This window comes from Tachyglossus aculeatus, chromosome 2 (assembly GCF_015852505.1).
Source record: "Tachyglossus aculeatus isolate mTacAcu1 chromosome 2, mTacAcu1.pri, whole genome shotgun sequence".
NCBI classification, from domain to species: Eukaryota; Metazoa; Chordata; class Mammalia; order Monotremata; family Tachyglossidae; genus Tachyglossus; species Tachyglossus aculeatus.
The window spans coordinates 33,960,590-33,977,943 of record NC_052067.1 but is presented as its reverse complement, the minus strand read 5'-3'; positions in this window follow the sequence as shown (position 1 = coordinate 33,977,943).

The following is a 17,354-nucleotide window of genomic DNA, read 5'->3' as shown; positions in this document are numbered from 1 at the left end:
TAGCAGGATGTTGGAGCAGAAATCCCCTAAGAGAGGACTTATGTCCACATCTATAACTTATTTATATTAATGTCTGTCTCCCCCTCTAGACTGCAAGCTCGTTCTGGGCAGGGAACATGTCTACTAACTGCTATAGTGTACTCTCCCAAGCATTTAGTACAATGTACAGTGCACACAGTAAGCACTCAACAAGTGTGATTGATTGATTGAGACTCTTTGGGAAGCACTTCAACAGGCCAAAGATAACACGCATAAAGAACGTGATTAAAAATGAGTCGGAAATTTATGTCTCTCTGCCTGATTGCAACAAGGACTTCCCTAGTTTCCATTTCTCTCTGTGGAACGAGGTGTTTGGTGAGGCAGGGAAGACTACCTTGTGAACGTCTGGTCTCTCTTGCTCAATGAACTGTGGCCCAGCCCGCTAACAGAGGAAGGGGCTGGAGGGCCACTCCTTGCCAAGACAAAGCATATGTTTACTTCCTCTAGCTCTGTATATCATCATCAATCGTATTTATTGAGTGCTTACTATGTGCAGAGCACTGTACTAAGCGCTTGGGAAGTACAAATTGGCAACATATAGAGACAGTCCCTACCCAACAGTGGGCTCACAGTCTAAAAGGGGGAGACAGAGAACAAAACAAACATACTAACAAAATAAAATAAATAGAATAGATATGTACAAGTAAAATAAATAAATAGAGTAATAAATATGTACAAACATATATACATATATACAGGTATATATACACATATACAGGTGTATATACTACTATATACTACTATATACTATACTATATACTATACTATACTATATTATATACTATACCATATACTCCGTATATAGTAGTGCCAAATGAACAACTTTGGTGGGGGGCACAACTGAATTACTGGCTCGGTCTATGATGTCCCTAAGGGCTTCTTCGTAGCCCCCTGCTCGGGCGAGCTAACTCAGCCCCCTCTGCAGAATTCACGGTTGAAATCATCCTTGCGGTCACCGCTTTCTGACCCAGGAAGGGTCAGATTGGCTGAGCAGAAGCATTGGACAAAGTGAGCCCACTGTTGGGTAGGGACTGTCTCTATATGTTGCCAATTTGTACTTCCCAAGCGCTTAGTACAGTGCTCTGCACACAGTAAGCGCTCAATAAATACGACCGATGATGATGATGACAAAGTGACGGCTGCCATTTTCACCAGCACTTATAACCAGGTTGTGGAGACCAGAAAAAAAAAATAACTCGCCTCCCTTTTCTTCCTGCCCTTCTCCTCTGCTTCCTATATCTGACCCACTTTCTCTGCCTCTTTATCTTCCCCTTGCCCTCCTCCCGTTTTTGTCCCTGCCCCCAGAACGCCCAGGGTGGACCCCCACTAACACACTTTATAATACCGGGCATTGAGCCCCCCGTGACATCACACAAATTAGGCTGGGCACACAGTGTACATGACGACTTACTCTATTTTGCTCTCCCAAGCACTAAGTACAGTGTTCTGTGCTTAGTACAGTGCTCTGCACATAGTAAGTGCTCAATAAATACGATTGATTGATTGTTCTGAATATGGTCAATGCTCAATAAATACTCCAGATTGATGTCATATGACCATTTTGTGGAAGTCAGCTTTTCTCCGGGGGACCTTCCAGCCCCCATTTGCTCCCAAGTCATTGTGTTTCCCTCCCAGGGCCCTCTGAACAAGGGCACCACACCAGAGCTGAGGAACTCAAAGGCAGGAATTAAGGCAGAGGGAGGTTGGGCACTGAAAATAAAAAATACCATATAAAAAGACATCCGGTCCCTTATGAGCACTAGACAAGGAACAGACCAGCTGAAAAACAGATTTCCCAGTATAAAACAGATGGGCTTCTACCCTATGACAATCCCTCTGGGACCATCCTTCTTGCTGTTTTCTCTGACAGCTCTGAGTAGGGAGCCCGATGGTTTATCAGTCCATCAATCAAAGGCTTTTATTGAGTGCTTACTTTGTCCAGGGCACTGTACTAAGTGCTAAGGAGAATACAATATTTTTGGGAGACCTGATCCCTCCTCTCAAGGAGATGAAAATCTCCAGGGGATAATAACGGTATTCTTTAAGCACTTAGTATGTACCAAGCACTGCACTAAGCACTCAAGTCTACCCTTCCCTCTCAACTGCTGCCAGCTCCTCCTCTCAAGGGACTGGTTCTGATGGCCTCCCTCGTACCCACTTCTGCCCAAGGCAGAATGGGCTATCGGGCAAGTCAATCCCCCCCTTCCAGCCAGCTGGGCCTCCTTCTATCCTGACCTTTTGGAACATGGGCAGAGCCCTGGTGAGTCCGTTAATTAAATATAAAACTTCAGAATTCTCATCTTGATACTGGAAAGGTTCTGAGAGAAAATATACGGAATTTGGGCTCTGGGGTTCTCTTTCTGCCTGGAGATCTGGAAGGGCACTAAAAATTGGGTATGCTGTCGAGAAGGAAGACCTGAAGGTTTACCAAATAAGATCTGAAGGCAGAACCAGGCTGAATAACACAATTTCTGTCCCACGCCCCTGCCTCCCCCTGCAATAGCAGCAGTGAAGGGTAGCGAGGAAGACGAGGACAGAGAGAAAGTGGAGAATAGAGAGATTTGCTAATAGTGAGAAATGACATCCCCCATTACTTCTGCTTACTTCCTCTAGGCTAATTATATCCCATACCTTCTCTGCTCCCCCTCCAGACAGCCTCGTCTGTTATGAGGAGAATTGCTTATTTTTCTATATGATAGGTAGGTTTAGGGTATAGAAAAACTACAGAACTCACCTGTGCTGGGCAGCAGCAGCAGCATGGGAGAGAGTGAAGGACAGAGACTCGTTTACCGCGTGGAAGGAGGCAATGGGAAACCACTTCCATACTTCTACCAAGAAAACTATTTGGATACACTACGAGAACGACTGCAGGTGGAAGTGGGGCGTTCTGGGAGAGCTGTGTATATATGTATATATGTTTGTACATATTTATTACTCTATTTATTTATTTATTTTACTTGTACATATCTATTCTATTTATTTTATTTTGTTAGTATGTTTGGTTTTGTTCTCTGTCTTCCCCTTTTAGACTGTGAGCCCACTGTTGGGTAGGGACTGTCTCTATATGTTGCCAATTTGTGCTTCCCAAGAGCTTAGTACAGTGCTCTGCACATAGTAAGCGCTCAATAAATACGATTGATGATGATGATGATGTGTCTATGGCGTCGCTACGGGTCGGACACGACTCGACAGCATTAAGACAACAACAAGAATTGCATCTCCCATTGGTGTAAAAAGCAACTCACTATCAAAGCTGACGCTTCCACCATCATCACTATCCTCATTCTACTTACCTGGAAAATCCAGCTGTACCAGGGACACATTGCCTGGTGATAATTTTCTCTTCAGAGCCAGACTTCTTTCTGGCTAAAGCAGGCTTGATGCTCCTTAAACTAATTATTCAATTTCCAAATGACTAGAATTAGACGCTGCTGAAATCTCTTGGAGTATGATGGGCAATTCATTCATTCAATCGTATTTATTGAGCGCTTACTGTGTGCAGAGCACTGTACTAAGCGCTTGGGAAGTACAAGTTGGCAACATATAGAGACGGTCCCTACCCAACAGTGGGCTCACAGTCTAGAAGGGGGAGACAGAGAACAAAACAAAACATATTAACAAAATAAAATTAGTAGAATAGATATGTACAAGTAAAATAAATAGAGTAATAAATACATACAAACATATATACATATATACAGGTGCTGTGGGGAAGGGAAGGAGGTAAGGCGGGGGGATGGAGAGGGGAATGAGGGGGAGAGGAGGAGGGGGCTCAGTCTGGGAAGGCTGGGTAATTATTTTGTTTTGAAGTTGTGATGTAATTTTTAGAGAATTCAGGAGTTCAAATGATAAGGTTAAAGACATGAAACTTTCAAAGGGACACCAAATGAAGACAGAGGGGACATACTTCACATGATGTTGTCTCTAACCTTTTCAGGATTTAGAAAACTGTAGCATTTATGAAAGAAACTCCTGGAAATTTTGACTCCCAAGTCCTGGTATCAATCAATCAATGAATCAATGAAGTATTTATTAAGCACTTCCTGCACCCAGAGCACTATACTAAGTCCTTGAGAAAGTACAATTCCATAGAAGTGGTAGACATGATCCCTATCCACAAGTTCCTTCCAGTCTAACGGTAATCCCAGACTCAGACGGCCCTTCGGGTTGGGCAACACTATGAAGTTGCTCATTTACTTTTAAAATTTTCAACAGATTTTTTCCTCTGGGAAGGGGCTTACACCCGGAAATTATCCAGATGTTTGATGCCACACAGCATGGCTCAATGGAAAAAGCCCAGGCTTGGGAGTCGGAGGTCGTGGGTTCTAATCCCGGCTCGGCCACTTGTCAGCTGTGTGACTTTGGGCAAATCACTTCACTTCTCTGGGCCTCAGTTACCTCATCTGGAAAATGGGGATTAAGACTGTGAGCCCAACGTGGGACAATCTGATAACCTTGTATCTATCCCAGCGCTTAGAACAGTGCTCTGCACATAGTAAGCGCCTAACAAATACCATCATTACTATGATGATGTTGAATTACTGGGTCATTTAAGGCCAAAACTGCACTTACTAAAATTGAGGCTAAAAGCGTATTTTGGATGTGGCCCAAATTATCTACATGGCTCACATATTTAGAGGTTGCAAACTAAAAACTTTGCGTTTACTTTCATTTTTGAAGAGAAGAGCTTCAAAGCCTTATTGAAGGCACATCTCCTCCAAGAGGCCTTCCCTGACTAAGCCCTTCTTTCCTTTTCTACCACTCCCTTCTGCATCTCCCTGACTTGCTCCCTTAATTCCCCCCCACCCAGCCCCACAACACTTGTGTAAATATCTGTAATTTGTTTATATTAATGTCGGTCTAGACTTAAGATCGTTATGGGCAGGGAATGTGTCTGTTTCTTGTTATACTGTACTCTCCCAAGCACCTAATACAGTGCTCTGCATTCAGTAAGCGTTCAATAAATATGATTGACTGATAGGCGACCTGCCTGAGGTCACTGTGGATCGGTGCGAGATGGACTTGGAAATCGAACTCTTGGATAGCACTGCATCACTTTTGAGACTAAATTATTTAGAGTAGGATGAGAGGGGTGTTGCGGGGGAAAAAAGGAAACATGGGGGCAGGGGAAATCTGGTAGAAACAGAACCAAATACATGACCCCTGCTATCTGCCACTGATTTCAGGAGGAATCCTGGAACAATTTATTCATTCACTCATCTTTATTGACCACTTACTGGGTGCAGAACACACAGTACAATACAATGTTGTACTGGGAGAGTACAATACAACAATAAACAGACACATCCCCTGCCCACAATGAGCTTACAGTCTAGAGGACAGTGTCTCCAACTTGTACTTCCCAAGTGCTTAGTACAGTGCTCTGCACATAGTAAGTGCTCAATAAATACGATTGAATGAATGAATGAATCCTTTATGAAGTGTCTTCAGATACCCCACCTTTTCCCCCCGCCGCTCATACACCCTTCAAAGTAGTGAAGAATTTGTCAGATAGTTTCAGGTGAAGCAAGAGGGGAGGTGAAGATATGGAAAGTAGCCCATAAAATACAACTTTCCAAACAAAAATGCCGGCACTGATGCATTGAAAATAAAATTAAATACATGACATTAACCTGTTTTAACAGGAAAATGTGAGATTCAGCAGCGGAGGCTGTTAAAGCCTTTACGAACTGCTCACCCCAAAGTTGATAACGGTAAGGTGGAGAGGACTCATTGTGCAATTTCTCTGTCTTGGACCAGAAACTGTGAGCCAGAAATAAACCTCGTCCAATGATTAATATGCACGGCAGGAATGCAACCATATCGCAAATTCTCTAGTGTGTACGCCAGAATCGCTTGAAACAGCAAAACGAATCGGAAGAAAATGGGGAGGGGCATTTTCTTGGTTTTACTTCAAGAAAGGACAGAGCTGCTCCAGGGCTACAGGACAGGGTGTCCTTCTGATCCCTGAGGACCAGGTGGTTCGCAGACAAGAGCGACTAGCAGTCTCTAGGGTAACATAATGCACAAAAGGTCAGTCGGTAGCAACTAAATTGGGTAAAATGTGGGTACGGTCGGCAGCCCAAGTCTGGGGAGAACCCCTGCCCTCCTCCTTTCTGGATGGGCAAGGACACTAACCAACTACCACGAGCTAACAAAGCCCTTGGCTTCAGAAACAGTCATCCACCCTCAAATGGGCTCTCAAAAATAGCATTTCTTCCTAAGCCATAAAAATCTGATGCAATATTTCACTCTCTGAATTGATGGTGGCTTTGGGTAGTTTCAAGAAGGCAGGGAGGTCTGATGAGAAGCATCTGGTGCCACCGTGTGAGCAGAGCTGCAAATTCCCAGTTCCATTTATCGCCTCAGAGGAGAAATTGCTTTTGTCTTCCTAATGAGAATCTGCCGGAAAATGATTTCCATCCCTTGTATTTATCAGCTGAGGTACGAAGTTATTTCTTCTGGGACCTATTTCACCTACATCCTAAAGCATTATTTGCCTTCTACCGGGAGCCTGAAATCCTACATCTCCTCCTTTTCTTCACCATTTCCATAATGCGCAGAAAGAAATATTATTAGAGAAATTGGTATCTGGTGTGGTTGTTTTAATTGGATTATTGTCCAGGAAAGTAAATGGGCTTGCATTTGGAGCAGAGTCGATGGGATAGGTTCTTTGTTCAAGCAGGCCTGGGAAGGGTTGGACTGGTCCAGAGGAAATTTGGGCATTTGCTCAAATAGCAAGCCTCAGAATCCTCACCCACCCATGAAAGGTCTATCCGGAGAAGCAGCGTGATAGCTCACAGGCCTGGGAGTCTAAGGACCTGGGTTCTAATCCTGACTCTGCCATGTACCTGCAGTGTTACCTTGGTCAGTTCACTTCTGTGCCCAATTCCCTCATCTGTAAAATGGGGATTCAATACCTGTTCTCCTTCTTACTTAGACTGTGAGCCCCACGTGGGACCTGATTATCTTGTATCTACCCCAGCACTTACAGTGCTTGGCACATAGTAAGCGCTTAACATATACCACAATTATCATTATTATTAGGCATGTGGCTGGCTGGGAATCTGGCTGATCGGCTGGGTGGAGGCAACCAATCCTGGGCTTAGTGCTCAGAGTAATGTTGTTCTTGGCTGTTCACTCCGTTCCTCCTCTTCTTCTCCAAACCATATTCCTCTCCTGCCTCAAGTCCAAATCAAGACTCATCTCCTCCATGAAGCTTTATTAAACAAGCCCCACCCATCTGCCCATCCTGCCCTCATCCTTTTCCACCACACTGATTGTTTTTCCTATGTAATCTGTATCTCCGAGGAAGGATATGGCTGGGTTTCTATGTTTCTGTCATTTGTAATGATTTGCACAATACTTCTACCAGAGACTGAGGGGATTTGTTCCAGCCAGATCATCACCAATCGTATTTACTGAGCGCTTACTATGTGCAGAGCACTGTACTAAGCGCTTGTACAGATGCGTGTGTGGAATTAGCCAAGGGATTCAAAACAAGAGGGACGGCTAGAAGTAAATGCGGATGAAACCATAATAACTTCTGAAAAATACTCAGCAAAGAGTCAGGATCCAGAGGTTTTAGGGTATCTTGTTACTGTCACCTGCGTTTTCATATCTGAAAAACTGACAACAGCTTTTCTACAGCATGGGGGTTGGGCTTCTGAAGCTCGTGTTACCAAAAATTAATGCATTAACTAACTAATGTTGTGACTGACATCAGTCTCGTACTGTCTGAGGCTGCGCCAAGGGACAGGACGCTGATCTGAGCAGGGACGCACTAAGGAGCCGGGAGACAAAGGACTCTGAACGGTAACCCAGCCATTAACAACTCATTAACATTTGCCCAGTCAAGCTACATAATCACTAACCATCTCATACCACCAATTCGCAGCCCTGGATCACCTCTAAGGTACATTTCCTCCACTGCAGAACACTGTTGGCCGAAGTCTAGACACCCCTTCATTTCCCCTATCTCCCATCTCTTCTGCATTGACTACGCACTTGGCATTTTGACTCTCACCTCAGCCCCACAGCACTTACATAAACAGTCTTATACTCTACTATTTCCCCTATTCCTCATCTATTTTAATGTCGGCCTCCCCTTCTAGACTGTAAGTTCCTTGTGGGCAGGGATTGCGCCTACCAACTCTGCTGTACTGCATTTTCCAAGTGCTTAGCACGGCGTAGTGGATAGAGCACCAGCCTGGGAGTTAGAAGGTCACGGGTTCTTATCCCAGCTCTGCCACTTGTCTGCTCTGTGACCTTTGGTTAAGTCACTTCACTTCTCTGGGCCTCAATCAATCGGATTTATATATTTGTTACTCTATTTATTTATTTATTTATTTTACTTGTACATATCTATTCTATTTATTTTATTTTGTTAATATATTTGGTTTTGTTCTCTGTCTCCCCCTTTTAGACAGTGAGCCCACTGTTGGGTAGGGACTGTCTCTATATGTTGCCAACTTATACTTCCCAAGCGCTTAGTACAGTGCTCTGCACACAGTAAGCGCTCAATAAATACGATTGATTGATTGATTGATTGATTGAGCGCTGTGTGCAGAGCACTGTTACCTCATCTGTGAAATGGGGATTGAAACGGTGAGCCCCATGTGGGACAGGGACCGTGTCAACCCGATCGGCTTGCATCCACCCCAGCGCTTAGTACAGTGCCTGGCACACAGTAAGCGCTTAACAAATACCACAATTATTATTATGATTACCGTGTTCTGCACGAACTGCTCAACAGCTACAACCGATGGACCGAGGGAAGAGGTTTCCTAGCTTCCTTAAAATGTTCTGCCCAAAACGCTTCGTGAAAACATACGTTATTGGAGAACAGACTGAAGTAATGGACTTACCTCATGGGTTCACAGTGAGGAATAAGAAATAAGAATAGCAAGCTCTTTGTAAAATTAGCGGGCGGTTTGACTTTGCAGGCCCAGGCAGAGTGACAGGGACAGGCTTCCCTGGGTGAGTTGCTGTCTGGATCACCAGAGCCAGCTGATATTGGCTTACAGGTAGCCCCTTGCCAGCGGGGAGCTGCCCAACCCAGCAGAAACTGGCTGGGAGGAGGGTTGGGGGCTGATCTGGAGCATATCCCAAGGTGTCCATGTCTCTGTGCCTATGAGGTAAATCTGACCAAAGCATGGTTTGTGTTTTTTGGGGTGTTTTTGCTGGTACATTATAAGGAAAAGGTGGCTGTAGTCCATAAGCTCCTTGCAAACAGAGATTGTGCCTACCTACACTATTGTGGAAGAAGACAATGAGGTAAATCTGATCAAAGCATGGTTTTTGTTTTTTGGGGTTTTTTTGCTGGTACATTATAAGGAAAAGGTGGCTGTAGTCCATAAGCTCCTTGCGAACAGAGATTGTGCCTACCTACACTATTGTGGAAGACAATGAGGTAAATCTGATCAAAGCATGGTTTTTGTTTTTTGGGGTGTTTTTGCTGGTATATTATAAGGAAAAGGTGGCTGTAGTCCATAAGCTCAAGGTGGCTGTAGTCCATAAGCTCCTTGCAAACAGAGATTGTGCCTACCTACACTATTGTGGAAGACAATGAGGTAAATCTGATCAAAGCATGGTTTTTGTTTTTTGGGGTGTTTTTGCTGGTACATTATAAGGAAAAGGTGGCTGTAGTCCATAAGCTCCTTGCGAACAGAGATTGTGACCTACCTACACTATTGTGGAAGAAGACAATGAGGTAAATCTGATCAAAGCATGGTTTGTGTTTTTTGGGGTGTTTTTGCTGGTACATTATGAGGAAAAGGTGGTTGTAGTCCATAAGCTCCTTGCAAACAGAGATTGAGCCTACCTACACTATTGTGGAAGAAGACAATGAGGTAAATCTGATCAAAGCATGGTTTTTGTTTTTTGGGGTGTTTTTGCTGGTACATTATAAGGAAAAGGTGGCTGTAGTCCATAAGCTCCTTGCTAACAGAGATTGAGCCTACCTACACTATTGTGGAAGAAGACAATGAGGTAAATCTGATCAAAGCATGGTTTGTGTTTTTTGGGGTGTTTTTGCTGGTACATTATAAGGAAAAGGTGGCTGTAGTCCATAAGCTCCTTGCGAACAGAGATTGTGAGCTACCTACACTATTGTGGAAGAAGACAATGAGGTAAATCTGATCAAAGCATGGTTTGTGTTTTTTGGGGTGTTTTTGCTGGTACATTATAAGGAAAAGGTGGCTGTAGTCCATAAGCTCCTTGCGAACAGAGATTGTGCCTACCTACACTATTGTGGAAGAAGACAATGAGGTAAATCTGATCAAAGCATGGTTTTTGTTTTTTGGGGTTTTTTTGCTGGTACATTATAAGGAAAAGGTGGCTGTAGTCCATAAGCTCAAGGTGGCTGTAGTCCATAAGCTCCTTGCAAACAGAGATTGAGCCTACCTAGACTATTGTGGAAGAAGACAATGAGGTAAATCTGATCAAAGCATGGTTTTTGTTTTTTGGGGTGTTTTTGCTGGTACATTATAAGGAAAAGGTGGCTGTAGTCCATAAGCTCCTTGCGAACAGAGATTGTGACCTACCTACACTATTGTGGAAGAAGACAATGAGGTAAATCTGATCAAAGCATGGTTTTTGTTTTGGGGGATGTTTTTACTGGTACATTACAAGGAAAAGGTGGCTGTAGTCCATAAGCTCAAGGTGGCTGTAGTCCATAAGCTCCTTGCAAACAGAGATTGTGCCTACCTACACTATTGTGGAAGAAGACAATGAGGTAAATCTGATCAAAGCATGGTTTTTGTTTTTTTGGGGGGTTTTGCTGGTACGTTATAAGGAAAAGGTGGCTGTAGTCCATAAGCTCCTTGCGAACAGAGATTGTGACCTACCTACACTATTGTGGAAGAAGACAATGAGGTAAATCTGATCAAAGCATGGCTTTTGGTTTTTGGGGTGTTTTTGCTGGTACATTATGAGGAAAAGGTGACTGTAGTCCATAAGCTCCTTGCGAACAGAGATTGTGCCTACTTACACTATTGTGGAAGAAGACAATGAGGTAAATCTGATCAAAGCATGGTTTTTGTTTTTGGGGGTGTTTCTGCTGGTACATTATAAGGAAAAGGTGGCTGTAGTCCATAAGCTCCTTGCGAACTGAGATTGTGACCTACCTACACTATTGTGGAAGAAGACAATGAGGTAAATCTGATCAAAGCATGGTTTTTGTTTTTTGGGGTGTTTCTGCTGGTACATTATAAGGAAAAGGTGGCTGTAGTCCATAAGCTCCTTGCGAACAGAGATTGTGACCTACCTACACGATTGTGGAAGAAGACAATGAGGTAAATCTGATCAAAGCATGGTTTTTGGTTTTTGGGGTATTTTTGCTCGTACATTATAAGGAAAAGGTGGCTGTAGTCCATAAGCTCAAGGTGGCTGTAGTCCATAAGCTCCTTGCGAACTGAGATTGTGACCTACCTACACTATTGTGGAAGAAGACAATGAGGTAAATCTGATCAAAGCATGGTTTGTGTTTTTTGGGGTGTTTTTGCTGGTACATTATAAGGAAAAGGTGGCTGTAGTCCATAAGCTCCTTGCGAACAGAGATTGTGCCTACCTGCACTATTGTAGAAGACAATGAGGTAAATCTGATCAAAGCATGGTTTCTGTTTTTTGGGGTGTTTTTGCTGGTACATTATAAGGAAAAGGTGGCTGTAGTCCATAAGCTCCTTGCGAACAGAGATTGTGACCTACCTACACTATTGTGGAAGACAACAATGAGGTAAATCTGATCAAAGCATGGTTTTTGTTTTTGGGGGTGTTTTTGCTGGCACATTATAAGGAAAAGGTGGCTGTAGTCCATGAGCTCCTTGTGAACAGAGATTGTGCCTACCTGCACTATTGTGGAATAATAATAATAATAATAGCATTTATTTAAGCGCTTACTATGTGCAAAGCACTGTTCTAAGCACTGGGAAGGTTACAAGGTGATCAGGTTGTCCCACCTGGGGCTTACAGTCTTAATCCCCATTTTCCAGATGAGGTAACTGAGGCACAGAGAAGTGAAGTGACTTGCCCAAAGTCACACAGCTGACAAGTGGCGGAGCCGGGACTTGAGCCCACAACCTCTGACTCCAAAGCCCGGGCTCTTTCCACTGAGCCACGCTGCTTCTCAATGGTAAACCATTTCCATATTTTTTACCAAGAAAACTCCATGGATATACATACAAGAATGACTGGAGATGAAGATAGGATATCCTGGAGAAGATAAGTCCATAAAGTCACCCTGAATCAGAAACGACTTGACAGCATTATGACAAAACTCTATTGTAGTGAACTTGCCCAAGTGTTTAGTACAGTGCTCTGCAAATAATAATAATAATGATAATAATAATAATAATAATAATAATAATAATAATGGCATTTGTTAGGCACTTACTATGTGCAAAGCACTGTTCTAAGTGCTGGGGGGATACAAGGTGATCAGGTTGTCCCACGTGGGGCTCACAGTCTTCATCCCCATTTTACAGATGAGGGAACTGAGGCTCAGAGAAGTGACGTGACTTGCCCAAGGTCACACAGCAGACATGTGGATGAGCCAGGATTAGAACTCATGACCTCTGACTCCCAAGCTCCGGCTCTTTCCACCGAGCTTGCAAACAGTAAGCACTCAATAAATTTCACTGGTGGTAGCTCTTACACCATTTTCTCGAAGTTGTAAGGTGACCAGATTCGAAGAGAGAGCACTCACGATCATTTTAGCTACAGGGAAGACACTGTGGTGGCTGGCAACCTCTACATATTCTAAACACATTAAACTATAAAATGAAACAGCTAAAGTCAGCCTCTGGACTGCCAGCTATGCCATAAAATCATACCCACTGTAACCATTATTTCAAAATAAGCTGGCTCTCAGGAGAAAAAGGAGAAACATTAAATAATGAAATCCTCTTTGCAACAATCTACACATTAAAGAGGCTTAAAAAATTATTAAATGAATACAGGGAAGCAGTGTGGCCTAGTGGAAAGAGCACGGGCTTGGTAGTTGGAGGGAATGGGTTTGGATTCCAACTCCACCACTTGTCTGCTGGATAATATTGGGCAAGTGACTTAACTTCTCTGTGCCTCAGTTTCCTCATCTGCAAAATGGGAATTCAATACGTGTTTTCCCTCCTACTTGGGCAAGTCACTTAACTTCTCTGGGCCTCAGTTCCCTCATCTGTAAAATGGGGATTAAGGCCGTGAGCCCCACGGGGGACAACATGATCACCTTGTATCCTCCCCAGCGCTTAGAACTGTGCTTTGCATATAGCAGGCGCTTAACAGATGCCATCATTATTATTATTACTACTTACACTGAGAGCCCCATGTGCGACACAGAATGTGTCCAACCAGATTGATTACCTTATATCTACCCCATTCTTTAGAACAGTGCCTGACACATAGTAAATGCTTAAAATAATTAGCATAATTTGATGATGATGATTATTATTACATGCTATATTTTCAAACCGTTCTCTCCTACTGCCTGGTTCACTTCTTAAAGTCTGAATACCTGGCATCAGGGGGATTTTGTCCTCTCTGTGAACAGCTCAGTTAACTGTGGGCATAAGGGGAACAGATTCTATCACAAGTTGTCCCATGTTTTTCTTCAGAGCTTCCTTAGCTTTTTTTCCCCTCAGAAAACTTCTATTTAAGGCAGAAAAAAAAAATAAATGTCATTCAGTCATAAAAATGAAACAGTTAGCCTTTGGGCCCAGAGGCTACAGATCTCAGGGGAAAATCATGAAAACTAAAGAAAACCATGCAAAGGATGGATGAGAAATAAAATATACTCCGCTTCTCTTTTCTATCGCCCTTTTGTTTAGTCTTCATGGGACTTGCAATTGTTGTATTTGTTAAGTGTTTACTATGTGCCAGGCTCTGCATTAAGTGCTGGGGAACATACAAGATAATCAGGTTCCACATGGGGCTCACAGTCTAAGGAGGGAGAACAGGTATTGAATCCCCATTTTGCAGATGAGGGAACTGAGGAACAGAAAAATTAAAGGACTTGCCCAAGGTCATCCAGATGGCAGAGCCGAGATGAGAACCGAGGTCCTCTGATTCAAGCTCTTTCTGTTAGATCATACTGCTTCTACCAGTAAATAAGAGGTGGGGAGGGCTATAGGCAAATGCTTCTAATATCTTCGCAATGAAAGGTTGGGGTCAGGATAGGTAAATCTGGGAGGTTCAATATTTTACAAATTGAATTCTTGTTGAAATTGTAGGCTGCCTTAACGGCTAAATTCCTTAGACTTGGCTCTGTCTCCTGGCTACGGTGAGGGATGTCCTTTCTGGATTCATTCAATCGTATTTATTGAGCGCTTACTGTGTGCAGAGCACTGTACTAAGCACTTGGGAAGTACAAGTCAACATATAGAGACGGTCCCTACCCAATGACGGGCTCACAGTCTAGAAGGGGGAGACAGACAACAAAACAAAACATGAAGACAGGTGTCAAAATCATCAGAATAGAATTGAAGTTATATGCACATCATTAAGAAAATAAATAGAATAGTAAATATGTACAAGTAAAACAAATAGAGTAATAAATCTATACAAATATATATATACAGGTGCTGTGGGGAGGGTAAGGAGGTAGGGCGGGGGAGATGGGGAGGAGGAGAGGAAAAAGGGGGCTCAGTCTGGGAAGGCCTCCTGGAGGAGGTGTGAAGAACATGTAGAGAACTAATCTCTTTCCGCAAAAGCCAGGCCACAGATGATTAGCGTATAAATTCCTCAGCCCCAGATGAAGTATTTTCTTACTGGGGCAAGGGAATAACATCTCCTAGGGTATAATGTTCACTTCTACTTATAGGGATGATGAGAAGTGTTCAATGGAACTTCCTTCCTAATTTTCTTTATCTGGGAGTGTGAAGGCTGTCGGGATTTTAATCATTTTGAAGGACCTTCTTTAGTAGCAGAGAATCGACATGTTTCCCCTCAAACTGTAGAAGGTAGTACAACCCCAAACATCCCATAAAGCCCCACAGTGGGAATAGCCCCTTTCAGCACTGAGGAATTCCAAATTCAGATAGGTTCAACAATATAATTCTGCAAAGGCTGTGGAATGGAAGCCCAACTTCTCAGAGACCTTCCTTAATTCATTTGTCGTCTCTCCAGGTTCTATCCTCCTCCCAACTACCTACATAGCATCTGTGCTGAGCCTCAGCATTCAAGTCCTTGCGATCCCCTGTAGCACTTGTGTATTCACATATACATGCACACTTTACTATTTAAGCACTTCCTGATCCACATATCCACATTCCTTTCTCCTTTTCCTCATGGCTATATTCATGTGTTTGTTCCCCCAGTTACATTACAAACCCCTTGAGTGCATTGTTCATGTTTTCTCACTCTAGCATTCTCTCCCAAATACTCGATACAGGGCTCTATATACGGCAGGAGAGCAGGAAATATTTTTGATTAACTGATTTGCAGAGCTTTGCAAGCCCCCAGTTGCTGAGGAGCTGGAATTTGAGTGCTCTTTTGGTACCAGGTGAACGTTTTTGAAATAAGCTGAGAATTTGTTAGCATGAGAGAGGGGAGAAAAGACTATTCCACAACACCTAAGCCAGCTCTTGACTATTACAGCCAGTCTTACTCTCTGATTTCGAGTGTTGGCTTAGATCTGGTGCCATCCTTGCATGAGCATATACAGTCATTTTTGCCAAAGGCTGTGTTACATTACGTGCCTTGGATAACACACTACTGAAGAACTGTACTCAGCCTGATTAAAACTTGTATCTACCCTAGCTCTTAGACCAATGCTGGACAGATAGTAAGTGCTTAACAAATACCATAAATAAATTAGTTAACATTCTTTCATAACAGTTCTATCTGGGGAGAATGGGATTCAGTGCTGGAAAAAAATAGCTGTGTGCATGCATGTGGCATCGTTCAAACCAGGAGTATGTATTAAGCACTTTCTCCTTGAGTTTTTTTCGAACCTAAACCACATATTATAGAACTGACTGTACTGCCTTGCTGTCATTCTTCAGCCTGGGTTTACCCACTGGCTTCAGGACCAGGGGATCAGGATGGCATGGCTAAAAAAAAGTTATCACGAGGAGAAGAAAGGAATCTGAAAGAACCAGACCAATGGCAGAGAATCTCAGGATCTGATTGTAATTGGAGTTAGCTGAGGGTAGAGACAAGATTTTTACAGGGTACTGGATGACTGCTGGGAGACTGTCAACTTGGACAGTTTTCTCCAGACGTGATTATTCATTTTGTAGACTCTCTAGTCTTGGGACTTTTCTGACTTCTTCCACCTGATGCTAGTCTCCCTGCTACTTTCATTGCTCAATACCAGCCATCAAGACAGCAGGAAGGGCAGAGAGCAGAGGCATCCAAAGTGGCCTTTCTTCACTCTCCTAGAAATTTCTTCTTGTCTGTCTCTCCACCATCTCAAATTTAACATTGGCCTAGAGCCAAACTCCTTATCCTCCCATCCAAACCGTGCCCTCCCCCAAGACTTTTCCATTACTGTAGAAAACACCACCATTTTCCCTATCTCACACGCCTAAAACCTTGGCATTATCCTCAACTCGTCTCTCTCATTGCACCCCCATATGCAATCTTTCACCAGATCCAGTTGGTTCTTCCTTCGTAACATCACTAAAATCCACCCTTTCCTCTTCAGCCAAACTGCCACTTTGCTGATCCAAGAGCTCACCCCTCTAGACTGTGAGCTCCTTATGGGCAGGGAACGTGTCTGTTAATTCCGTTGTATTGTACTATCCGAAGCGCTTAGTATATAACTATATACCACTGATTGATTATCATATCCCACCCTGACTACTGCATCTGCCTCCTTCACTGATCTCCCTCCCTGCCTTTCCCCTCTCCAGACTTTACTTCACCCTGCTGACTGGATCATTTTTTTAAAAGAAAAGTCCAGTCCATATCATCCCACTTCTCCAGAAGCTCCAATGGTTGTCCACCCACCTCCACTTCAAACGGGAACTTCTTTCCATCGGCTGTAAAGCACTCAATCAGCTCTCCCCCTTGCATCTTACTTCACTGATCTACTACAACAACCCAGCCCGCAGACTCCGCTCCTCTAACAAGAACCTTCTCACTGTATCTCGATCTCATATTTCTTGCCACCGACCCCTTACCCAAGATCTCTCTCTGATGTGGAATTCCTTCCCGTCATGTATGACAGACCATCGCTCTCTCTCCATCGTCTCCTCTCATCTCCTCCTAGAAGGCTTCCCCGACTAAACCCTCTCTTCTCTGTCCAAGTTCTCCCTTCTGCATCACCTAGGTACTTGGGCCTGTCCCCACCTTTAAGCACTTTGATATTCATCCCCCCG